The following is a 27083-nucleotide window of genomic DNA, read 5'->3' on the forward strand; positions in this document are numbered from 1 at the left end:
TGGGCTAAGTGGTGGAAGCTTGAAATATGACATCACAGTAGCGAAGCAGGTGTCAGCAGGGCAACAGAGTGGATGACAGTGCAGCAGATATTGGCAGAGGCAATGGCACCAGTGCCAGGCAGTGATCATGGCACCAGTTGTAGTGGCAACAGCTGAGGCATTGATCAAGACCTTATTCTCCCCCACACTCACCCCCAGGATGGGACGAGAACCCGGAGGAATGCCCTGCTGAACTCTGGGTATTCACTATTGTTGTGCACAGACTCACTGGTTGCGAGAGGGGATGTATTGCCTCTTAGAGGCAACCAGAGGTGGTATTTAAAGGTGGCTTACTGGTTGAGGGCTCAAACTGGTTCTATATTGCATTTTTAAGAGAAACCCCCAGACATTGAACCTGGCCCTTGTTGCTGCCAACAACACTCGGCAGAAGGTCACACAAGCAGTAACAATGCCACCTCTGTCAGGCAACAACAGAGAGTATCAATTCAGGACAAATTGCTTAGAGCAGGGCATTTACCGCCCAAAGCTGGTTGTCCTTTATTACTAAGGCACACCAAACAAGACAAACAGAGAGGACTTTGGTGGCAACTCCCTCAGACACTCCAGATTCCCAGTATCACCACCAGGGGCACTCGTTATGGGGATGAATGGTTATGAAAACCAACACCCCAACAAAAGAAAAAAGAGGTTTTCCCAATCCCAAAGGACCAAGCCCCAGACCCATGTCAATATACCAGTCAGATCTTATCCAAAATCATGTTGTTGCCAATCCTTTAGAATCTAAAATCTAAAGGTTTATTCATAAAAACAAAGAAATATAGATGAGAGCTAAAATTGGTTAAATGGAATCAATTACATAGATTAATGGCAAAGTTCTTGATTCAGGCTTGTAGCAGAGATGGAATAAACTGAAGGTTCAAATCAAGTCCCTGGAGTACATCCACAGCTTGGATTGGTCATTCAGTGCTTTGTTCAGAGCTTCAGTTTGTAGCAAAGTTTCTCAGGAGGTAAGAAGCAGGATTGAAGACAAAATGGAGGGTTTTCCATGTCCTTTTATATTCTTTCTCTTGTGAGCAAAAACCCCTTTGTTCTCCTGTGAAAAATCACAGCAATAAGATGGCGTTTGGAGTCACATGGGCAACTCACATGTCCATGCATGACTCAGTTCTTTACAGGTCGACACCATTGTTTACATGTTAGTTTGAAAGATCCCAGGAAAGCTCAGATTTGGATTGGTGTCTCCCAAAGTTCATTGTCAGTTAAGTGTTTCTTGCTTGGGCACTTACTGAGCATAGTGCTTTCTCAAGAAGCTGAGCAAATGATTCACTGAGGCTACGTAGAATCAAACACATTAAGATACAAGTATGTAGCCAATATTCATAACTTCAAATACAAAAATGATACACACATGCAGACAGCATAATCATAACCAGCAAACTACAACCTTTTCATAGACACCTCACATGACCTTCTTTGTATAAGATTTGGTGCAAATATATAACAGTGGTTGCAACAATGATTTATCCATCACAGTTCATGTCAATAACGTCACACAAGCACAGGGGAACTTTATTCCTGGTCCATTTACAGTCATTACAGAAAATAACCACAGGCTCTGCTCTTTCTCGAGGGTCTTCCACCTGTGGAGCTTAGAGACATAAAGTAATGAGGCCTCATCCCCGCTGTGAGGCAGGGGAGCATCCTGTTTGCTGCCATTACACTAGCAGCAGTGTGGCAGGACCAAGGCCATGCCATGTCAGCCTGAGATTCTGTCACTGATGCCCTTAAGGGTCTAGCTAGGCTAGGGAGCTCCAGCCTGATGGGCATTTAGATCAGGCCCAGGAGGCCACAGAAAAAACAGTTACCTTTTCCGTAACTGGTGTTCTTTGAGACGTGTTGCTCATGTCCATTCCACAATAGGTATGTGTGCTCTCCACATGCACCAGTGCCAGAAGTTTTTCCCCTAGCAGTTCCCGTAGGGGAGCGCCCCTCACGACCCCTGGAGTGGCGCCACTATGGCACAGTATAAAGGGCGCTGCGTGCTCCTCCATCCCTCAATTCCTTCTTCCCAGACAACTCCAGCAGTGGGGAAGGAGGGCAGGATGTGGAATAGACATGAGCAACACATCTCGAAGAACACCAGTTACGGAAAAGGTAACTGTCTTTTCTTCTATGAGTGATTGCTCATGTGCATTCCACAATAGGTGGTTCCAAGCTATATCTGTTGGAGGTGGGTAGGAGTTCACAGACACTCGGGACGGAGAATGGCCCTGCCGAACCCAGCGTCCTCCCTAGTTTGAGAGACGATCACATAATGCGAGGTGAACATGTGAACCAAAGACCATGGGGTAGCCCAACAAATGTCCTGGATGGGACATGGGCCAGAAAGGCAGCCAATGAGGCTTGCGCCCTAGTTGAGTGTGCCCTCACAATCGGCGGTGGGGGGACTCCCGCCAGGTTGTAACAGATACAAATACACAAGGTGATCCAGTTGGAGAGCTGCTGAGTGGAGATCGTCTGGCCTCTCATGCGTTCGGCTGAAGCAATGAACAGCTGCGAGGACTTCCTGAACAGTTTTGTACCTTCCAGGTAAAAAGCCAGAGCCCGTCTCACATCCAGCATGTGGAGGCAGATCTCCTCACTGGATGCATGGGGTTTGGAGCAGAGCACCAGCAGGAAAATGTCCTGACCCATATGGCAGACGGAGACCACCTTGGGGAGGAACGAAGGATGTGGTCGGAGCTGGACTTTATCGTTATGGGTCACTGAGTACAGGGGTTCAGAGGTCAGGGTCAGGAACTCAGAGACACTTCTTGCAGATGTGATCACCACCAGGAAGGCTACCATCCACGAGAGGTGCAACCAGGAGCACGTAGCTAGCGGTTCAAATCGGGGACCCGTCAACCTGGTCAGCATCATGTTCAGGTCCCACTGGGGGACTGGGGGCCTAACATACGGGAAGAGATGATCTAAACCCTTAAGGAATCAGCCAGTCATGGCATGGGAGAACACCGTGTGGCCCTGCACCAGCAGGTGGAAGGCCGATATGGCCGCCAAGTGCAACTTGACGGACGAGGGCGCTCGGGTTGGGCTCTAAGGTGAAGGAAGTAGCTAATATAAGCTCGATCAGAGCAGCCACAGGTGAGACACCCTGATCAGCTGCTCACCGGGAAAACCAAGACCATTTCACCAGGTAGGATCGACATGCGGAGGGCCATCTGCATTCCAGGAGGATGTGCTGAACCCCTTCCGAGCAAGTCCTCTCCTCCTGGCCTAACCAGTGAGCAGCCATGCCGTGAGGTGGAGGGCCGTTAGGTTGGGGTGAAGGATGTGTGCCTGATCCTGGGATGGCAGGTCCAGGCGGGATGGTAATCGCCACGGAGGGGTGACTGCCAGGCTCAGGAGAATCCCATACCAATGTTGCCTGGGCCATGCTGGGGCAATCAGGAGGACACAGGCCCTGTCCATTTTTATCTTTTCTAAGATCTTGCCGATCATCAGGATTGGGGGAAGGGCATAGAAAAGTTGGCCAGACCAGGACAGAAGGAAGGCGTCTGAGATGGCACCCACGCCCTAATCGCCCCTGGAGCAGAGGCGTGGACACCGGGGGTTCTGCCATGTCATAAACAGGTCCACTTGGGGACTGCCCCATGTTTGGAAAATCCTGTGCACCACCTCTGGGTATAGTGACCACTCATGCTGAGAGGAGAAGTCCCGGCTCAGGTGATCTGCCCGAGAATTCCAGGCGCCCAGTAAGTGGTGGGCTTCCAGGCAAATATCGTGAGCTACACAGAAGTCCCACAGCTTGAGGGCTTCCTGGCAGAGGGCTGAGGAACAGGCCCCGCCTTGCCTGTTGATGTAGAACATCGAGGCCATGTTGTCTGTGAGAACCTGACTACTCTGCCCTCCAGGTGTGAGCGGAAGGCCACACATGCCAAACAGACCGCCCTGAGCTCCTTGACATTTATATGCAGGGCAAGGTCCTGCGCGGACCACAGATCTCGGGTCTGAATGTTCCCCACACGAGGTCCCCACCCCAGGTCTGACCCATCGGACACCAGCTCCATGGATGGGGGATGGCCCCAGAATGGGACCCCTTGGAGCATGTTCCCCAGGGAGGACCACCATCGTAGAGAGGCGATCACCGGTTCAGGCACAGCGAGGACATTGTGCATCAGGGTAGAATCCTTTGGCAGAGCCAAAAGCTGCCAGTGAGCAGGCTGAGGAGCCAGTGATGCGCCTGCTAGGGAGAACCAGGAATCTGTGGCTTCCTGCAGCAGATCTGTGGGGCAGCCAAGACCAGGGTTCTGCTTCTGCTGCCTGCCCCCTTCCCACACCCTGCCCCATCACACCTGGGGAATACAGAAAACCCAAATCAAATTACTTTTACTGTACAAAACAGTGCTCCAAGTGGAGCAAATTGCAGCTGCAGCTTCAACGGGCTTTTGCCAAAGGGAAATAAACAGAGCTTAGAATAACCATGCCACTCACTATTGCTTAGGCTGCAGCTCTAGCAAGATCTCCTCTCCCACCACCTGCAGTCAGAGAAAAACAGAAGGGGGATGGACATACACGATGGGATTAGGGAAGCTTACACACAAGCAACGGACACTCCGTAGAAGTGGGGGGGCCACCAGCGCCCAGACCATGGCCCTGCTCCCCTGAGGCCCCACTCTCACTCCACCTCTTCCCTCCCCTGAGCCCCCGTGCCCACCTGCTCCTCTACTTCTCTTCCCTCAAAGCCCCCCCAAGCCGCTCCCCCCCCCACCGGCCACTCACTCCTCTCCACGGTGAAGATGAGGGAGCAGTGGGTGGAATGGGCCTAGTGGGAAGAGGCAGAGCAAGGGTAGGACCTCGGAAAGAAGCTGAGCGGGGCCGAGGTCTCGAGACAAAGCACAGGTTGGGCAGCAGTCTGGGCACTGGTGGCCCCCCTGCTTCTAGGGAGCTTTGCTTCTGGCGCTTCAAAGGCAGAGGGCTAGCACGCCTCCAAAGGGAAGTGACCCACACCACATCCGCAGCATTTGCCCTCCTGCATGGCCAGCCTTTTTTGGTGAGGTTTACCCTTCCCCCACCTCTTATATATGCTGCCCATGGAGATGGAGATGGAGGAATCTGAGGGTCACAGAGGGGATCAGTGCATCCCAAAGGGATAACATGGAAAGTGTATAGACATAATCCCCCAACTAGAGAGCAAACCCAAACCACCCTGCAGCTTTAAAAACCTGCCCAGCCCAGCCTTCCTCCAACCACTAAAGCAGGCCTGTGACTCATGGCCCACACACACATTATCAGGGTCCCACATCTCAAGAGACCTGAGGGGAAGAAAGCTTATTATCGAGCAAAGAGGCGACAGAAAAATAAGCAAAGGGATAGTCCATATGTAAGCAAAGTCCGAATGACCTGTCCCCTGACAGCTAGTGATGAGGTGCGTAGTGGGGGAAAGGCATCAGGACCAGACTGTATTTACATGAACACACCCACTCTGCCTAGGTATCCAGCAGACAGAGCTGTGTTGCCAAAGTGATCAACTTTGGCTGGTGTTGGCAGGGGTAGTGAAATGTTATCAGTGTTGTTGTCTTTATTGTCTGTGTGAGAGAGACACAACTAGGCCATGAGCAATATAAGAAACTTGCTAGCAATACAAACTAAAGCCCACCTTCTGTAGATGGAGTAACAGAGTGACTTGTGGAGCTGAAGGAGCAGGGCTCTACTCTGAGCCCTTCTGGGATGGGGGCATGTGGACTCACTGCTGCATGATGATATATCCCATCCTGCACCAGGGCGGTAGTGCCAGGGAGAGCGCCACACCCAGGGATGCTCACAGAGACCTTTTAATAGTAAAAGGGCAAATCAGCAACCTCGGCGTAACTGTATCTCATCCCCTGGTATTTACTTGGAAAGAAAACTCTTCAGTTTTGTGCCAGCTCCAGACATTTTATTAAGCAGAAGCAGCAAAGAGTCCTGTGGCACCTTATAGACTAACAGAAGTTTTGGAGCATCAGCTTTCGTGGGTGAATACCCACTTCTTCGGATGCATGCATCCGACAAAGTGGGTATTCACCCACGAAAGCTCATGCTCCAAAACTTCTGTTCGTCTATGAGGTGCCACAGGACTCTTTGCTGCTTTTACAGATCCAGACTAACACGGCCACCCCTCTGGTACTTATTAAGCAGAGAAACTTCAGAGGAAAACACCGCCATCAGAAGACAAATTGCAAGAAAATTTCAGCATGACATTTCTCAGCATCAGGAAACAGCATAACAGCATCTCCGAGGGAGACTCAGGCAGGGAACAATGCAATTGTGGGCATCTGTGTTAATACAATTCCCCAGTGACATTGGTTTGGAGATACCAAAGTTAAAGAAGTCTGGGCTGGATGAATGGACGGTAAGGTGGATAGAAAACTGGCTAGATGGTCGGGCTCAACGGGTAGTGATCAATGGTTCCATGTCTAGTTGGCAGCCGGTATCAAGCGGAGTGCCCCAAGGGTCGGTGCTGGGGCCGGTTTTGTTCAATATCTTCATTAACGATCTGGAGGATGGTGTGGACTGCACCCTTAGCAAGTTTGCAGATGACACTAAACTGGGAGGAGTGGTTGATACGCTGGAGAGTAGAGATAGGATACAGAGGGACCTAGACAAATTAGAGGATTGGGCTAAAAGAAATATGATGAGGTTCAACAAGGACAAGTGCGGAGTCCTGCATTTAGGACGGAAGAATCCCATGCACTGCTACAGACTAGGGACCGAATGGCTGGGCAGCAGTTCTGCAGAAAGGGACCTAAGGGTTACAGTGGATGAAAATCATAGAATCATAGAATCATAGAATCTCAGGGTTGGAAGGGACCTCAGGAGGTCATCTAGTCCAACCCCCTGCTCAAAGCAGGACCAAACCCAACTAAATCATCCCAGCCAGGGCTTTGTCAAGCCTGACCTTAAAAACCTCTAAGGAAGGAGATTCCACTACCTCCCTAGGTAACCCATTCCAGTTCTTCACCACCCTACTAGTGAAAAAGTTTTTCCTAATATCCAGCCTAAACCTCCCCCTCTGCAACTTGAGATCATTACTCCTTGTTCTATCATCTTCTACCACTGAGAACAGTCTAGATCCATCCTCTTTGGAACCCCCTTTCAGATAGCTGCTTTCAACTATCAATCCCCCCTCATTCTTCTCTTCTGCAGGCTAAACAATCCCAGTTCCCTCAGCCTCTCCTCATAAGTCATGTGCTCCAGCCCCCTAATCATTTTTGTTGCCCTCCGCTGGACTCTCTCCAATTTATCCACATCCTTCTTGTAGTGTGGGGCCCAAAACTGGACACAGTACTCCAAATGAGGCCTCACCAGTGCTGAGTAGAGGGGAATGATCACATCCCTCGATCTGCTGGAAATGCCCCTACTTATACAACCCAAAATGCCATTAGCCTTCTTGGCAACAAGGGCACACTGTTGACTCATATTCAGCTTTTCGTCCACCGTAACCCCTAGGTCCTTTTCTGCTGAATATGAGTCAACAGTGTGCCCTTGTTGCCAAGAAGGCCAACAGCATATTGGGCTGTATTAGTAGGAGCATTGCCAGCAGATCGAGGGAAGTGATCATTCCCCTCTATTCGGCACTGGTGAGGCCACACCTGGAGTATTGTGTCCAGTTTTGCTCCCCCCACTACAGAAGGGATGTGGACAAATTGGAGACAGTCCAGCAGAGGGCAACAAAAATGATTAGGGGGCTGGAGCACATGACTTACGAGGTGAGGCTGAGGGAACTGAGATTGTTTAGCCTGCAGAAGAGAAGAATGAGGGGGGATTTGATAGCTGCTTTCAACTAACTGAAAGGGGGTTCCAAAGAGGATGGATCTAGACTGTTCTCAGTGGTACCTGATGACAGAACAAGGAGTAATGGTCTCAAGTTGCAGAGGGGGAGAGGTTTAGGTTGGACATTAGGAAAAACTTTTTCACTAGTAGGGTGGTGAAGCACTGGAATGGGTTACCTAGGGAGGTGATGGAATCTCCTTCCTTAGAGGTTTTTAAGGTCAGGCTTGACAAAGCCCTGGCTGGATGATTTAGTTGGGTTTGGTCCTGCTTTGAGCAGGGGGTTGGACTAGATGACCTCCTGAGGTCCCTTCCAACCCTGAGATTCTATGATTCTATGAGTGTGCCCTTGTTGCCAAGAAGGCTAACAGCATTTTGGGCTGTATAAGTAGGGGCATTTCCAGCAGATCGAGGGATGTGATCATTCCCCTCTACTCAGCACTGGTGAGGCCTCATTTGGAGTACTGTGTCCAGTTTTGGGCCCCACACTACAAGAAGGATGTGGATAAATTGGAAAGAGTCCAGTGGAGGGCAACAAAAATGATTAGTGGGCTGGAGCACATGACTTATGAGGAGAGGCTGAGGGAACTGGGATTGTTTAGTCTGCAGAAGAGAAGAATGAGGGGGGATTTGATAGCTGCTTTCAACTACCTGAAGGGGGGGTTCCAAAGAGGATGGATCTAGACTGTTCTCAATGACAGAACAAGGAGTAATGGTCTCAAGTGCAGTGGGGGAGGTTTAGGTTGGATATTAGGAAAAACTTTTTCACTCAGAGAGTGGTGAAGCACTGGAATGGGTTCCCTAGGGAGGTGGTGGAACCTCCATCCTTAGAGGTTTTTAAGGTCAGGCTTGACAAAACCCTGGCTGGGATGATTTAGTTGGGTTTGGTCCTGCTTTGAGCAGGGGGTTGGACTAGATGACCTCCTGAGGTCCCTTCCAATCCTAATATTCTATTCTATTCTATACAGAGATTTGGGCTAGGCAGGCATGTGGTTAGGGTACTAGCCAGGGTTTTAGGGTCAATTCCCTGCTCGGCCACAGACACCCTTGAGCAAGTCACTTAGCCTCGCTGTGCCTCATTTCCCCATCTGTAAATCTGGGCTGCAAGCACTGCCCTAGCTCATAGTGGTATGGTGAGGATAAATGCATTCACGCTTGTGAGATGCTCAAATACTATTGTCATGGGGACAGACAAGTACCTCAGATAGAGCAAAGTGAAGTCCCAGATTCCCTGTGGAGGGTATTGAGAAGCTGGTGCCATAGCTCTCTATAGGGGGGCATGGAGCCCGGAGCCAGCTCATGTTCCAAAATGTCAAGAAAATATTTAATAAAACCTCTGACATGAGCACAGGACTGGGAGTCAGGAGAGCGTGAATTATAATCTCAGCTCCACCACTGGCTCACTGTGGAGCCTGGGGCAAGTCACGTCACTTGCTGGAAGAGGGGTTAAAACACACTGCCCATATGAAAGGGGTTCTATGATAATTAATTAGATCTTATCTACAGAGTGCTTTGAATATATAAAGCATTCTATATAAAATATAAAAATACTGTTTAAAAGTTGCAGTTTCCCCAATATTGGTCCCAACCCTGAGATCCTTACACAGAATTCTCATTGGTGTCAAGGGTAGAGTAAAACCTGAGTAAGAAGCTGAAGTTTTCACCAACAGAGGACAAGCAGGTAATGTAGTGATAGTCTAGTTACATCTTGGACTCTGAAACACTCTCCTGAGGGATCCCAGACATCCTCCACTGGACAATGCAGTGTGGTGATTATAAGTTTCTTTTGCTAATGCTGCCTGTGTTGCAGGGCAGGGTGGAGACAGTAAGCTATTGAGGAGATCTGTGTCAAACCAGTTCACACATGGCTGAGAGAATACATGACAAATTAATTCCCTTGGCCCTCTCTTGGAAGCAGACATGAATTAGGCTGTGTGAAAGGAGCAGGAAACACAGTGGGCTCAGCAGGGGGAAGGATGCTTCCTCACTGGAACCTAGAGCTTGTATGTGGTGTGGATGCTACGCCGTGATGTGCTCTGGTACCCCTCATACTCAGTCTTTATCTTTCCACCCTGGGTAATGATCAGCTCCACCGGCACTGAAAGGTGACCTCCTTCCTCACAACACTGATTGTCAGCTCTGTGTGGGGTGGGGTCTTGGCTGGCAGAGATACCTCAACTTTGTCCTTAATGGTGGTTGACACACTCACTCTTCCCTTTCTCAAAGATGGTGGTGCTGGATATTTCTGTCTCCGCAGAGATGGAGGAGTGTGAGATCCCCACTTCCACCTCTACATTCTGAGAGTAGAGGAGCTACTGAAGTTGAAGCTCTGGGTGGTGGAGGCCTCCTACTCCCTGCTGGTTGTGATGGTGAAGGTTTGTTCATGATCTGTTGCATTGGTTCTTACAATCTCATCAATCACAATTTCCTTCTCCGCCTTCTACTGTTCCCATAGGACCTTGGAGGTAACAACGGGGCAACCGGGTAGCAAGGGACACTGGTCACAGAATCAGGGACACATGGGAACACTGGTCATGGAATCCAATCATCCCATAGTCGTGAAGCCTCTCTCCTGACTGGGCCATGTAATACCAGCCTCTTCGATTGGGGTGCTCGTAGAGGAGCCAGGCTCCTCTCTGGACAATGTGAGAAGATGCCTTGTCACCAAAATATCCTGTAGACAAGTCAGTCTCCTTTGTTAGCACCTCATGGAAGGTAATAGAAGGTGATCAGAGGATCCTTCAGTTGCAGAGAGGAGATGTGGTTATTCATGTCTACATGCCCGTATTCACTTTCCTTAAAAGCGTGGACTGGTCCTCCATAATCAGGATCTCTGAAGGCCAGCCTCGGCTGCCCAATGACCTTCAGTGAGGAAATGGTGTCACCGAAATCCATCTGTCACAGATCAGGCATACTGCAGGTGAACTCTTTGGCCAGTCCCCCGAAGATCACATCCTGAGTAGGTGATGATCTTATTCATTCCGCACTTTGCTGGGAACATCCTTCTTCTTAGTGGTTCTGACTGAATCACACAACTGGAAGGAAGGAGTGTATCTCAAAGAGCAGAGTCAGGTGCAGCTCTTGCTCTAACAACATGCACTCTGATGGAAGAAAAGTTAAAGAGCATGAGTTGCAACAACATTGCTGTATGGGGAGCCCATGACTCTAGTGGGGGCTGCATGTCTGGATGGAGGTGCATTGGCAGCCTGTGCAGGGACCTGGGGGGCTGAAATTGCAGGGGGTAACAATACTGGCTTTGGTGGGACCCAACTGAGTGTGTCAATTCAGGACAAATTGCTTAGAGCAGGGCAGTTACAGCCCAAGGCTGGGGTTCCTTTGCACACCAAGGCAAACCAAACCAGCCAAACAGAGAAGACTTCAGTTTTACCCCACTGGCCAACCACAAGTCACACAAGCAATTCCCTTAAACACTCCAGTTTCCCAGTGTCACCCCCAGTGCCACTCGTTATGGGGATGAATGGTTATGAAAACCAATACCCCAGTAAAAGAAAAAAGGTTCTTCCGACCCCAAAGGACCAAGCCCCAGACCCAGGTTAATATACAAGTTAGATATTACCCACAAATCATGCTTTTGCCAGTTCTTTAGAATCTAAAATCTAAAGGTTTATTCATAAAAGGAAAAAGATATAGATGAGAGCTAGAATTGGTTAAATGGAATCAGTTACTTAGAGTAATGGCAAAGTTCTTGGTTCAGGCTTGTAGCAGAGATGGAATAAACTGCAGGTTCAAATCAAGTCTCTGGAGTACATCCACAGCTTGGATGGGTCATTCATCCTTTGTTCAGAGCTTCAGTTTGTAGCAAGGTTCCACCACAGGTCAGAAGCAGGATTGAAGACAAGATGGAGGAACTGCAGCAGCCTTTTATAGTCTTTTGTCATGTGGCCATTCTTTCTTTGTCCCAACGACAAGCATTCCAGCACATGGCATGAAAAAACCTTAGAGTTCTGTCCATAGGCAGGTCCCTGCATGCCTTGCTGAGTCACAAGGTGTATCTGCCTTCTCTCAATGGGTCGGTTGTACAGCTGATGGTTCTTAATGGGCCATCAAGCAGGCTAGGCAGTGCTGATGCCAAATTGTCTGGAGTGTCACCCAGAAGCATAGCAAAAGTTTTAAATACAGACAGTACAGAGCCAATACTTATAACTTTAAATACAAAAATTATACATGCACACAGATAGCATAATCATAACCAGCAAACCATAACCTTATTTGGCCCCCTTTATAGAAGATTTGGTGCCACTACAGGACCTTGGTTGCACCAATGACCTATATGGTCCCAGTTCATGTCAATAACATCACACAGGGCCATGAAATAGATCAAAGGGAAATTTAAAACTGGATTTCAGGAGACATTGCCTAATAGTGAGAGACTGATTACTCTTTGTCATCATCTCCCCAAGGAACACAACAGAATCACCATCACTGGAGATATTGGAAACCCTACAGGACAAAGCCCCAAGGAAAGGCTTGCGGGGAACATTTCTGCATTGGGTGGATTAGATGACACCTATTGATCGGTGGACATTAGATCTTGTACATGTATTGTGAATATCTCCAGTCTGATTTAGGGGAGGACAAAGGAGTAGGAGGAGGGGAATAGAGACAAAGAAAAAAGTGTTCCCCACTAGAGATAGGGCCTGTTGATAACAATGAGACAACAATGTGTTTGGGCACAAAGGCAGGTTGAGTATAACCAGACTAGACTGGGGTTTGATTCTGCTCTCATTTGCGTCAGTTTTAGCTTTGTGTCATTGACTTCAGTGGAGTTACTCCTGAGCAGAACCTGTCCCCTGGCCTCGTATTATATCTCCCTTTACCTGGCTGTGAAAAATAACATTACATAATAATAAATAATAATTAATTAATAATAATTACCAATGTCCTTCCCTGTGCCTGAGCTTCCTCCCTACTTCTCCCAAGGGTTTGTAAACAGAAATAGAATCCAATATGGATTTGATGGCTTAAAATAGACATATAACTCAAGACAACTTAATCATAACAAGGCCAGTGTGGAAGTATGGGGGAGATACAATCAAACCTATAGGATCTAATGTTTCTCCATTCTATTCTTCCTACAATGTGGGGCTGCTTTGTCATGCTAATTTTCTTGAATCTATAGCGTCTGAGTAACTGATTGGATGGGGATATTTCTGGTTTCCAGGTTATTAAATATGGTTTTAAAAACACTTTCACATTTCTTTTCATTCTCTCTCTCTCTCTCTCTCTCTCTCCCCCTCCTTCTAAAATATATAAATAAATGAATGAAATTAGACTTGCCTTTCAAAAGAAAATTGAATCGTATCTTCTTGCAGCTTCACAGAACACCATCTGTCATGTACAGCAATACAAATCCAGGAATTCATATGGACATGCTGGCATGTAATAAAACAATACATCAGGCGACTAGAGAATAAACTTGGACACAAATGTGGGGTGGGGGAGGGAGGAGGGAATACATCATCTTACCACAAAAATTAGGATTACAAAGTATTTCAATGTAAAGTTTATGATCTTAACTACTGTGGGCATTTAATGATTTCTTAATTATTATTATTACTCAGAACCAGTTTGCAAAAAAAATCTTCAAAACAAAAGACTGTATGATTCAGAGCGCGTTAAACATTCTAAATAAAATAATCATGATACTTAATAATAAAGAGTGAAGTGTCTGGTAAGATTTCAGCAGGTTTGAAATGCTTTACATATTGAGGAAAGGCTGAATGGGAATTCATAGTCTAAAATACAGATCTCTCTGTAGCTAGTTGTTTTATTACAACACATCCACATGGATTAAAAGTCTGTCAATATGCCAGCGAACGTGTCAAGAAAACAAACAGTGGAGCTGCAGGAAGCTGTGTAGAGAGCAAAGGAAACAAACATGAAATGATTACAAAACAGAAAACAGGGAAAGAAAAACAGCAACATTTCTTCATTTAGAAGAGAATCGGGGATCACTAGAACTTTCCGAATTGCTTATTGCTATTTTAAAATGCTGATTATTTTACTAATGAGGTTCTGAAAGAAAGAATACAAAACAAAATAACAAGCCACTACGCAAGTTAAATATCAGAGATCTTCTGAAAAATATTAATAGCACCTTTCAGCTGAGAGGTTGATTTGAAAGAATGGATAGATAAATAGCTTTAGAAATTTACAGCGTGGCAACATATAAAACAGGAAATTATAGCATTAGTTATAGGAGAAAGTTACTGTAAGGTTTGTCCATACAGCATGTTGAATTCCCTTTCTTTACGATTTTGGTTGCTTTCAAACAATATCCAGCATCTATGTTGGCAATCTGAACAAAGAGAGATTTCAAATAAAATGATTCCAATTTCACCTGCAAAAGAATATTAGTTAAAGAGAGCTTACCTTGCCTGAGTCTTTGTAACAGTCTTTCTTAAAGCCCCCTGTCCCCTACCCTGGTGCTTTTACAGTTCGAAATTCCAGGAGAGAGACATTAAAAAAATAAGTGAAAAGCAGCAAGTTGTTCTATTTGAATTGGAAAAGGCAGATCTCAACAATGTAGGTAATTTAAGATGTATTAGAAATACATTTCCCCATCAGTGTCTTTTTTCTCCCAGACATCTATAATATATCAGTAGCTGGTGTGTTTGGGAAGGGTGGGGGGAGATCTCTTGAAAAGTGCTGTTTTTCCCTTCTCTTCCTCCTCCCAGGTCTCAATAAATAACAAAAGGGATGCAGAGATAAACACAATCAAGATATTTCCCCCCCCATGCCTTCCTAATAGCAGAACAATCGATAAAGATGATGGTCGGGATAAGATTTAATTTATGTTGCACTCCTTGGCTTACCCCTGTAAAGAGAAAATTATATGCAGGTCTTTGATATGATCTGGCTCAGAAGTGAGATTGTTTGGCAGAGATAAGTTTTGTTCAGCTGATGTCTCTTCTATTCCCAGGCACACAGTACTGTAAATCAAGAATAATGATACATCCCCTTCTTCTTTTTATGTATGTATTTATTTACTGGGGTGAAGGGAACATAAGAACATAAGAACATAAGAACGGCCGTACCAGGTCAGACCAAAGGTCCATCTAGTCCAGTATCTGTCTACCGACAGTGGCCAATGCCAGGTGCCCCAGAGGGAGTGAACCTAACAGGCAATGATCAAGTGATCTCTCTCCTGCCATCCATCTCCATCCTCTGATGTACAGAGGCTAGGGACACCATTCTTTACCCATCCTGGCTAATAGCCATTTATGGACTTAACCACCATGAATTTATCCAGTTCTCTTTTAAACACTGTTATAGTCCTAGCCTTCACAACCTCCTCAGGTAAGGAGTTCCACAAGTTGACTGTGCTCTGTGTGAAGAAGAACTTCCTTTTATTTGTTTTAAACCTACTGCCTATTAATTTCACTTGGTGACCCCTAGTTCTTGTATTATGGGAATAAGTAAATAACTTTTCCTTATTCACTTTCTCCACATCACTCATGATTTTATATGCCTCTATCATATCCCCTTAGTCTCCTCTTTTCCAAGCTGAAGAGACCTAGCCTCTTTAATCTTTCCTCATATGGGACCCTCTCCAAACCCTTAATCATTTTAGTTGCCCTTTTCTGAACGTATTCTAGTGCTAGAATATCTTTTTTGAGGTGAGGAGACCACATGTGTACACATTATTCAAGATGTGGGCATACCATGGATTTATAGAAGGTCAATAATATATTCTCAGTCTTATTCTCTATCCCCTTTTTAATGATTCCTAACATCCTGTTTGCTTTTTTGACCGTCTCTGCACACTGCATGGACATCTTCAGAGAACTATCCACGATGACTCCAAGATCTTTTTCCTGACTCGTTGTAGCTAAATTAGCCCCCATCATATTGTATGTATAGTTGGGGTTATTTTTTCCAATGTGCATTACTTTACATTTATCCACATTAAATTTCATTTGCAATTTTGTTGCCCAATCACTTAGTTTTGTGAGATCTTTTTGAAGTTCTTCACAATCTACTTTGGTCTTAATTATCTTGAGTAGTTTAGTGTCATCTGCAAACTTTGCCACCTCACTGTTTACCCCTTTCTCCAGATCATTTATGAATAAATTGAATAGGATTGGTCCTAGGACTGACCCTTGGGGAACACCACTAGTTACTCCTCTCCATTCTGAGAATTTACCATTAATTCCTACCCTTTGTTCCCTGTCTTTTAACCAGTTCTCAGTCCATGAAAGGACCTTCCCTTTTATCCCATGACAGCTTAATTTACGTAAGAGCCTTTGGTGAGGGACCTTGTCAAAGGCTTTCTGGAAATCTAAGTACACTATGTCCACTGGATCCTCCTTGTCCACATGTTTGTTGACCCCTTCAAAGAACTCTTTGCAACAGTCTTTCTTAAAGCCCCCTGTCCCTCACTCTGGTGCTTTTACAGTTCAAAACTCCAGGAGAGGGACATTAAAAAAATAAATGAAAAGAAATAAGAAACAAAAACAAATATTTAGTTTTCTTCCAGTCCTTGAAGATCAGATTTAAAATATACCCTGTATGATGAAAAAGTGCAAGTCCCCCTTGTAGTGACAGCAAAGCAAAGAAAAGCTGGGGAAAGTGGCAGAGGGAGAGAAACAGAGCGATGCTGTGGATTCTCTCCTGGTACCAAAGGGTTGAGCCTGGAAATGGTGGAAGAGATAAAGGCATAGGGAAAGAAGGATGGCATTTCCCCTCCTATTAAATTGATATTTAATGGTGTCGGAGAAAAACTCAGTTCTCGCTTTTTCTTTGGGTGCAGCAAAATCAAATACTTTATTATTTCTCCAGTAATTACAATAGAGGGAGGGAGTGCCCTAGGACACAGGGTCGCCCCAGTCCCGGACAGGTCTCTCAACAGGTAAACAATTACAGCAAGCATTTATACCTTTTGTTACAGACAATAACAAGCAATAATACAGACAATAATGAGCAACAACTGCATTTTGTTTATACATAAGCCATCCTGCTATCTTATTTTTCTCATTTCTAGGAGACGCCAGTCTACATATTTGGTTATCAGTTGCAAGGTCGTAATAACTTCTTACACAGTTCTTTCCCTCTCACCTCACACCATCCTCGCTTCTACAAGTCTCACGTCATTAGGGTTACAGTGCGGCCTAACTCTTGCTAACTACTAGCCTGACTCTTGCTAACTGACTGACATGCATTAAGATCCCCTTCAAATCCTTGTTAATTCTTTCCCTACTTCCACAATGGGAAATCCTACTGGACAGAAACCTGGACACGAATCACTTAATTGGACTTGACATCTATCCAAGTGTAGGAGTTTTCACAGCCCAAATATTTTCAGCAGAGCAGATTCTCACTGAATCTGTGCCACAAATTATAACAGTAGAAAGCAGCCTGTGATAGAAACCTTAACCTCTGGATATGCAGGCTCAGGACATGTTTGCTCCCTCACTCCCAAAATATTGGCTACCCACTCATCTAGAAAAACACCACTGGCATTTTGCATGGAAGTTAACTCTACCTCTGTCCTCTCATTTTCCTCATGTTGTTTCCCATTTCCTTCCAGATGTGAGCTCAGCCTATGTGGAGCAGCCCCCTTTCCTCCCAGGGTACTCAGGAAACTACCCAACCCTGCAATGTACACTGAAACAATCCAGCTGTGACAAGATATACTGGTATAGGCAACAGGAAGGCAGGGAGCTGGAGGGGCTCTTCTATTCTTATGAAGACTGTTTGGTGAACTTCACAGCTGAGCCCATGACAGCCCTGAAGAGGAACAAAAAATGGGACCTAAAATGGAAAAGCCTTTTACGGTCTGACTCAGCTGTGTATTACTGCACCTGCAGCACTGCACAGTGGCACAGAGCCCCGAGACATCCTACAAAACCCCAGAGGTAGAGCATGAGACTGAGACACTTTGATGACTGCAGAGGGCTCAGTGACTATCCAGGTGAAGTTTTTTTGTCCTATCACTGCAAGGGTGTTAACTGACCACAACACCGTGAAGAGTTCCTTAGAATACTTCTTAACCAGTTATGCTACACTCGGAGTACCTTTGTCAGATCTTAAGATGAGCTCTGTGGCGCTCAACAGCTTCTCTCTCTCACCAATAGAAGTTGGTTCAATAAAAGATATTATCGCAACTACCTTGTCTCTCAGGGTAAAGATTGTCAGATGAAGGTGTGACGGGTTCCCCGCCCAAGGTGCCACCTGGAACTGGAGTACCATTGAGCCCCCCCCAGCCCACCAGCCTGAGCCTCCTTTACACTGTACTGCTCTGACCAGCCTGCACTTTCACCAGCATGCATACAGGTAGGGACACACCCAGCTGCAGTTACATGCAGAAGCAGTGATCAGCTCTAAATGAGAAGGCTCCAGCTATGGAACTTCCCAGCTACTCAGGCACGCACCCCTCTCTGGAGTGTAAACCCACAATTATACCATCTTGCGCTGTACAATGTAAGCTCATGGAATTGGCCCCCTCCCTCAGTGTGGAGAGGAATATACAACAGCTTTCTGCCCTGAGTTATGAATCCCACACACTGATTTTAGACAAAGCAAAAACAAATCTATTCACTTCAAAAGATAGATTTTAAGTGATTATAAGGGATAGCAAACAGATCAAAGCAGATAACCTAGCAAATAAACAAAACATGCAAACTAAGCTTAATATACTAAAAAGATTGGATATGAATAACAGAACCTTACTTAGGTGTTGATACAAGCAGCCTGCAGATCTTAAGGGGCCAGCTGCACTAGCTTACAGCTTGGAATACCCAGGTGTTCCATTCACAGGCTAAAAATCCCTTTAGCCTGAGTCCAGTCCTTCCCTCAGTTCAGTCTTTGCTCTTCATGTGTTTCCAAGAGTCTCTTTGGGTGGAGAGTCAGTGAAGACCCATGATGATGTCACTCCCCTGCCTTAAATAGCTTTTGCATATGGTGGGAACCCTTTGTTTCAAAGCTTGATTCCCATGCCAGCCAGTGGAAAAACGCTGATATCCCAAGATGGAGTCCAGCACCAGGTGACCTGGTCACATGTCCCTGTAGCATCACAGCAGACAGGAGTCAGAGGCTGTCTGCAGTGTCCTCAGGAAGCCCCCATCCCTGGGTGGAGATAAGCTGCTTCTAAGGTCTATTGTTTTATCCTAATGGCTCATTAACCTGAATGGGCCCTTCCCAGCCAACCATCTAGACTGAAACATTTTACCTAATAGGCGTTCCCCAGGGGTAAACACATTTGTAATACAGCAGATACATAGTCAATATTCCTAACTTGAGATACAAAAATGATACATGCATGCAAATAGGATAATCATATTCAATAAATCATAACCTTTCCAATGAAACTACACATAATTTGTCTTACATAAAATACATTACGATTATGTCATACTCATATCATAATAATATGTCTGTGAAGACTATGGGCTGCAGTGTCACAGAAGGATGTAGGAGACACAGGTGGCTTCAAATGAATCCCAGTTCAGTGACTGCAGTGCAGATTCACTGACTATTTTCTACATACAGTTGCAGTAGGGAGGACTTGCTACAGGACTTTCATTTTTTATTTTCTTCCTTTTTCTTATTCTCTTTTCAGTTTATTTTTTCCCATTCGTTGTCTTTCTTTCAGCCAGCGATCTCCTTCTCCCGCCTTTCCTCCACTTCTTCCACTTTTTTCTTTCCTTCTTGAAATTAAAAAAACAATTGCAGCCTCTGGCTCCCTCACTTCCCAGAAATACCCTACATGCCCCATAGAGGGCCAGTCCACCCATCCTAGTGAATCACTCATCTGTCTAGTGTTATAGTAGCCATTCCTAACAGTGCTGGAAGAACTATGTAGTACCTCTTATAATATCATTCACTGGAATATCCCAAAGCACTTTATTAAAACCTCTTTGTGGTTCATAGTATTGTCACTGTTTTGCAGATGGGGAAACTGAGGCACAGATACTTTAAGTGGCTTACTGGAGGTCACACTGAGAGTGAGACGCAGAGATAGGGCTAGAACCCAGGAGTTCTGAATCTCCAGACCCTGTAGTAATTGCCAGACAACATTCCCTCTACTCCAGGGGAGAAAATTCTACCTCCACTCTCCTCCTTTCTTCTTTGGTCTCCTACTCTTTCTTTTTGTTTATCTGCTGTCTCTCCCTCCCTTTCTTCAGTCCTGCCTCCTTTTGTTACTCCTTTCCTTATCCCTTTTTCCTCTGTCCCTATCTCTCCCTTATTTCTCTGTTCCCACAGTCCCTCCCCAGGGAGCAAGACAATTACCCAGGGGGAGGAAGGATCCTCGTAAAAATGGGTTAATGTGCTGGAGATTGGCCCCAACCACTAGTTCAGATCTGAATCAGCACATGAGGGGCAAATCACCTTTCCCTTCCTGACTCAGGCCTGTCTGTATAAAAGGCCCAACTTCATCACTGAATACAAACACGCTGGAACCTTGAGGAAGTTCCAATCCAAATGTAGATCCAAACTTTCCAGCTTGGTCCCATTTCTAGGTTAAATCAAGATACAAGGGCTAATTCTCATTTGATGTTGCAAATGCACAACAAAATATGCTCATCACAGCAGTTAGCTCTGGGAATTATGAACCAGGCCATGCAGCATTTCACATCTCAGGCCCTGCCTACATTAAGGAAGTACATACTGGAGTAGCCACATTGAACATACCAGAGTAAGATTCAGCATTATAAGCCCTGATTTGCAGCAGCGCAGCACTTTTGTATTAGGGGTGTGTGTCACTATATCAGTGTAGCAACACCACTGCAAATTACTCTCATGCTGAGAGAGCTCAGGCCACAGGTGTGGCTCAGCAGCTGTGGTTATGGCAGGGAGTGCGTTGTGGTTGGAAAGTTCATAGAAAGTAAACTTCACTTAACAATGCAGAGCTTGGAATGTTGCTGTGATCAGAGAGCTCCCTCACAGGCACACACAGGATACTTGTCAGATGTGCTCTCTCCTATCTCCCTCACTCTCTCATCAGCTCTGCCAGCCAGTCAATAGAGAGAGCCATGATCACATGCACTAACTGGTGTGTTACACTGACATGCCCCAGACGTCTAGTATCCTTATCACTTGATGGATAATTACTCAAAGCAATAACCTTGAACCAGCTAGGTTTTTATTCAGGGATACTCAAAAATTGACCCGGAATAACTATTCTGCAATTTCTTGGCATGTAGACACTCAGAGGCCTGGTCTATACTAGTCTGTTATTTCGGAATTAGCCGAGTTGATTGGGAAAAAAATGATTCCATCTACACGACCAAACCATTTTTTTCTATTTAAAGGGCTCTTTAATCCGATTTCTGTACTCGACCTCAGCAAGTGGAGTAGTGCTTAAATCGAGATTGCAATCCTGGGTTAAAGGTATTGTGGATGCAATTCGACGTTATTGGCCTCTGGGAGCTATCCCAGAATGCTATGTTGTGATTGCTCTGGACAACACTCTCAACTCCGATGCACTAGCCAGGTGGGCAGGAAAAGCCCCAGGAACTTTTGAATTTCATTTCCTGTTTGGTCACCATCAGCACAGGTGACCATCAGCACAGTCCACCATCACAAGCGACCATGCAGAGTCCACCATCACAAGGGATCACGCAGTCCCGGATTCACAGATGAGCTCCAGCATGGTCCGAATGGGAGGTACTGGATCTCATTGCATGTTGAGGAGACGAGTCTGTTATGGCAGAACTACATTCCAAAAAAAGGAACGCAAATATGTATGCTAAAGTCTCCAGGACCATGATGGAAAGAGGCTACTCCAGGGACACAGAGCAGTGTCGTACAAAAATCAAGGAGCTCAGGCAAGCGTACCAAAAAGCCAGGGAGGCGAACGGGCGCTCTGGGTCACATTCCGCATCTACTGTGAGCTGCATGCAATTATGGAGGGGTGACACCACCACTACCCCACCACTGTCCATGGACACCTGCAAAGGGGGAGTTGCATGGAGCGAGGCAGAAGAGTCATTGGAGGACAAAGAGGAGGAGGAGGAGGACAGTGCACAGGCAGCAAGTGGGGAATCCATCTCCCTCCCCAGTCAGGAACTATTCTTAACGCTGGAGCCAATAGTCTCCCCCGCTCTCCCAAGGCAGGCTCCTGGATCATGACCCTGGAGAAGGTACTTCTGGTGAGTAAGAGCCTGATCAGAGCCACTCGATGGGGGTCAGGGGAAAACCCAGCCATACTAGGCTGCTTGTGTTTAGTTTAAAGGGCCCATCCCTGTTCAGACCCTCATCGGAGCCATGCGGTGGGTGCGGGGGGAAGGGGAGTGTTGTGTGAAGTGATCATCCCAGAGAGCCCACAGGCCCTCCTTTATGGCAAACCCACCAGGCATTGCTTGCTATGGGAAAGGGGCCCCAGCAGTTTGAAAGCATTGAAATGAATGTAGAAGGAGCAGAACTCCGCATGCCCCTAGGGTGCCTGCAAGCTGAATTCTGTTGCCTGGCCATGTGTGATGGCTTACACACACCAAAGTGTCCCCTTTGTTCTCTGAAATGTATCTTTAAAATACTACCCTCCTTTTTTCTCCTCCTGCCGGTGCAAATGTTTCAACGTGGCCTCTATCTACTCTGTCGCAGAGGCTGGTCCAGATTAGAAGGCGGAAAAAACAAACTTGGGACGACATGTTCACTGAGCTCATGCAGTCCTCCTGCACTAATAGGTCCCAGCTGAATGTGTGGAGGCAAACAACTGTGGAGTCCCGTAAAGCTGCAGCCTATGTATAACTGCCCTCCCTCCTCCCCAAGTTCCATAGCCTCCTCACCCAGACACCCAAGAACATGAGGGGGGAGGCTACGGGGACCCACACACTCAACCCCAGAGGATCGCTCAAGCAGCAGAAAGCTGGCATCTGCAAACTTTTGATTTGGTTTCTGGACTTGTCCTTCCCTCCTCATCCACCCTCCTAACCCAATACCCTCCCTCCCCCAGTCTACCTTCTGATTTCTCTCAATATGTTGTGCAACAAATAATAAAGAAGAGTTTTTAAACAATTTTGACTTTATTTCCTTTCAACTTCAAGAGAAACAAACACAACTGTCACACTGTACCATGGCCAGTCATGAAACTGGCTTTCAAAGCTTCTCTGATGCACAGCGTGCCCTGCTGCGCTCTTCTAATCACCCTGTTGTCTGGCTGTGCAAAATTGGCCACCAGGCGAGTTGCCTCAACCTCCCACCCCACCATAAATGTCTCCCGCTTACTCTCACAGATATTGCGGAGCACACAACAAGCAGCAATTACATTTGGAATACTGGTTGTGCTGAGATATAACCAAGTCAGTAAACTGCACCAGCCTGCTTTCAAACATCCAAAGGCACATTCTACCACCATTCTGCACTTGCTTAGCCTATAGTTGAACTGCTCCTTACTACTGTCCAGGGTGCCCATGTATGGCTTCATGAGCCATGGCATTAAGGGGTAGGCTGGGTCCCCAAGGATAACTATAGGCATTTCAACATCCACAACAGTAATTTTCTGGTCTGGGAAGTAAGTCCCTTCCTGCAGCTGTTCAAACTGACCAGAGTTCCTGAAGATGTGAGCATCTTGCATCTTTCCCGGCCATCCCACGTTGATGTTGATGAAATGTCCCTTGTGATCCACCAGTGCTTGCAGCACGATGGAAAAGTACCCCTTATATTTTATGTACTGGCCGCCCCGGTGTGCTGGGGCCAAGATAGGGACCCTCCTTCCAGATGATGTTGTGGTATCCTCTCACACTCCTGGGGAGGGAACTCCAGTTATTAAGAAGAGACAGGTATTAGTAATGAGTGATTCGATCATTAGAAACATAGATAACTGGGTTTGCGATGATCAGGAGAACCACATGGTAACTTGCCTGCCTGGTGTGAAGGTTGCGGATCTCTCAAGACATCTAGATAGACTTATATGTAGTGCTGGGGAGGAGCCAGTGGCCGTGGTACATGTAGGTACCAATAACATAGGGAAGGATAGATGAGAGGTCCTGGAGGCCAACTTTAGGCTGTTAGGTAAGAGATTAAAGCCCAGGACCACCATGGTAGCATTCTCTGAGATGCTCCCAGTTCCACAAGAAGGGCCAGTTAGACAGGCAGAACTGCTGGGTCTCAATGTGTGGCTGAGACGATGGTTTAGAAAGGAGGGGTTTAGATTTATTAGGAACTGGAGAAACTTTTGGGAAAGGGGGACCCTATTCGGGAAGGATGGGCTTCACCTAAACCAAAATGGAACAAGATTGCTGGCACTTAACATTCAAAAGATCATAGAGCAGTTTTTAAACTAATAACTGGGGAAAAGCTGACAGGTGCGGAGGAGCACATGGTTCAGACATCCCTTAGGGGAGGATCTATTAATAGAGAATCACTATGTCCTAGTGAGGACGAGAGGATGGAAAATGATAAAATACAGGGAGGATCTGATCAGAAACAGTCAAATAAAAAAGAATCCCATTCAATTACATCGTGTAATGGCAGACAGATAAAAGGAGAAAAAAATTTAAAGTGCTTATATACCAATGCTAGAAATCTAAATAATAAAATGGGTGAACTCGAGTGCCTCATATTAAATGAGCATATTGATATAATAGTCATAACAGAAACTTTAAAGAATGAGGATAATCAATGGGATACAGAAATACCAGGGTACAAATTATATAGGAAGGGCAGAACAGGTCATGCCAGTGAGGGAGTGGCATTATATGTGAAAGAAAGCGTAGAATCAAATGAAGTAAAAATTGTAATTGAATCAAACTGTACCATAGAATCTCTATGGATAGAAATTCCATACTCTAATAATAAGAATATAGCAGTAGGGATATATTACAGACCACCTGACCAGGATGGTGATAGTGACTGTGAAATTCTCAGGGAGATTAGAGAGGCTATTAAAATAAAAAACTCAATTAAAATAATGGGGGACTTCAATTATCCCCATATTGACTGGGTACATGTCACCTTGACACCTTAAATGACTGCTTCTTGGAGCAGCTGGTCCTGGAACCTACCAGAGGAGAGGCAATTCTTGATTTAGTCCTAAGTGGAGCACAGGATCTGGTCCAAGAGGTGAATATATCTGGACCACTTTGTAATAGTGACCATAATATAATTAAATTTAATATCCCTATAGCAGGAAAAACACCACAGCAGCCCAACACTGTATCATTTAGTTTCAGAAAGGGGAACTAGGCAAAAATGTGGTTATTTAAACAGAAATTAAAAGGTACAGTGCCAAAAGTGAAATCTATGCAAGCTGCGTGGAAACTTTTTAAAGATACCAAAATAGAGGCTCAACCTAAGTGTGTACCCCAAATTAAAAGAGAACCAAAAAAGAGCCACCGTGGCTAAACAACAAAGTAAAAGAAGCAGTGAGAGGCAAAAAGGCATCCTTCAAAAACTGGAAGTTAAATTTTTGTGAGGAAAATAAAAAGAGCATAAACACTGGCAAATGAAGTGCAAAAATACAAATAGGAAGACCAAAAAAATAAATTGAAGAACAGTTAGCCAAATACTCAAAAAGTAATAGCAATTTTTTTTAACTACATCAGAAGCAGAAAATGTGCTACACAACCAGTGGGGGTGACTGGACGATCAATGTGCTAAAGGAATACTCAAGACCGATAAGGCCATTGCGGAGACACTAAATGAATTCTTTGGATTGGTCTTCATGGTTGAGGATGTGAGGGAGATTCCCAAACCTGAGCCATTCTTTTTAGGTGACAGATCTCAGGAACTGTCCCAGATTGAGGTATCATTAGAGGAGGTTTTGGAACAAATTGATAAATTAAGCAGCAATAAGTCAGCAGCACCAGCTGGTATTCACCCAAGAGTTCTGAAAGAACTCAAATTTGAAATTGCAGAACTACTAACTGTAGTCTGTAAGCTATCATTTAAATCAGCTTCTGTACCAGATGACTGGAGGATAACTAATATGATGCCAATTTTTAAAAAGGGCTCCGGAGGTGATCCTGGCAATCACAGGCCTGTAAGCCTGACTTCAATACTGGGCAAACTGGTTGAAACTATAATAAAGAACAATATTGTCAGACATATACATGAACATAATTTGTTGAGGAAGAGTTAACATGGCTTCAGTAAAGGGAAATCATGCCTCACCAATCTACTAGAATTATTTGAGGGAGTCAACAAGCATGTGGACCAAGGGGATCCAGTGGATATAGTGTACTTAGATTTTTAGAAAGCCTTTGACAAGGTACCTCATCAAAGGCTCTTAAGCAAAATAAGCTGCCACAGGATAAGAGGGAAGCTCCTCTCATGGACTGGTAACTGGTTAAAAGATAGGAAACAAAGGGTAGGTCAGTTTTCAGAATGCAGAGAGGTAAATAGTGTGTCCCCCAGAGGTCTGTTCTGGGACCAGTCCTATTCAACATATTCATAAATGATCTGGAAAAAGGGATAAACAGCAACGTGGCAAAATTTGTAGATGATACAAAACTATTCAAGAGAGTGAAGCCTCAAGCAGACTGCTACAAAAGGATATCTCAAAACTGGGTGACTGGGCAACCAAATGGCAGATGAAATTTAATGTTGATAAATGCAAAGTAATGCACATTGGAAAGCATAATCCCAACTATACATATAAAATCATGGCCTCTAAATTAGCTATTACCTCTCAAGAAAGAGATCTTGGAGTCATTGTGGATAGTTCTCTGAAAACATCCACACAATGTGCAGCAGCAGTCAAAAAAGTGAACAGAATGCTGGGAATAATTGAGAAAAGGATAGATAATAGGACAGAAATTATCATGTTGCCTCCATGGTATGCCCACATATTGAATACTGTGTGCAGATGTGGTTGACCAATCTCAGAAAAGATATATTGGAATTGGAAAAGGTTCAGAAAAGAGCAACAAAAATGATTAGGGGTATGGAACGGCTTTTGTATTAAGAGAGATTAATAAAACTGGAGCCTTTCGGCTTGGAGAAGAGATGGCTAATGGGAGATATGATTGAGGTCTATAAAATCATGACAGGTGTAGAGAAAGTAGATCAGGAAGTGTTGTTTACTCCTTCTCATAACACAAGAACTAGAGGTCACCCAATGAAATTAATAGGCAGCAGGTTTAAAACAAATACAAGGAAGTATTTCTTCACACAACGCACAGTCAACCTGTGGAACTCCTTGCCAGAGGATGTTGTGAAGGCCAAGACCATGAAAGGGTTCAAAAAAGAGCTAAATAAATTCATGGAGGGTAGGTCCATCAATGGCTGTTAGCCAGGATGGGCAGCAATGGTGTCCCTAGTCTCCGTTTGCCAGAAGCTGGGCATGAGTGACAGGGGATGGATCATTTGATGAT

General features: G+C 45.4%; 1 pseudogene; it reads right to left on the reverse strand.

Annotated features, from left to right (window-relative positions):
• Positions 1–9800: 9800 nt before the first annotated feature.
• On the reverse strand, positions 9801–10807 carry LOC123349744 (annotated as a pseudogene).
• Between the last annotated feature and the right edge of the window lie 16276 nt (positions 10808–27083).

This window comes from Mauremys mutica, chromosome 1 (genome assembly GCF_020497125.1).
Source record: "Mauremys mutica isolate MM-2020 ecotype Southern chromosome 1, ASM2049712v1, whole genome shotgun sequence".
Taxonomy (NCBI): domain Eukaryota; kingdom Metazoa; phylum Chordata; order Testudines; family Geoemydidae; genus Mauremys; species Mauremys mutica.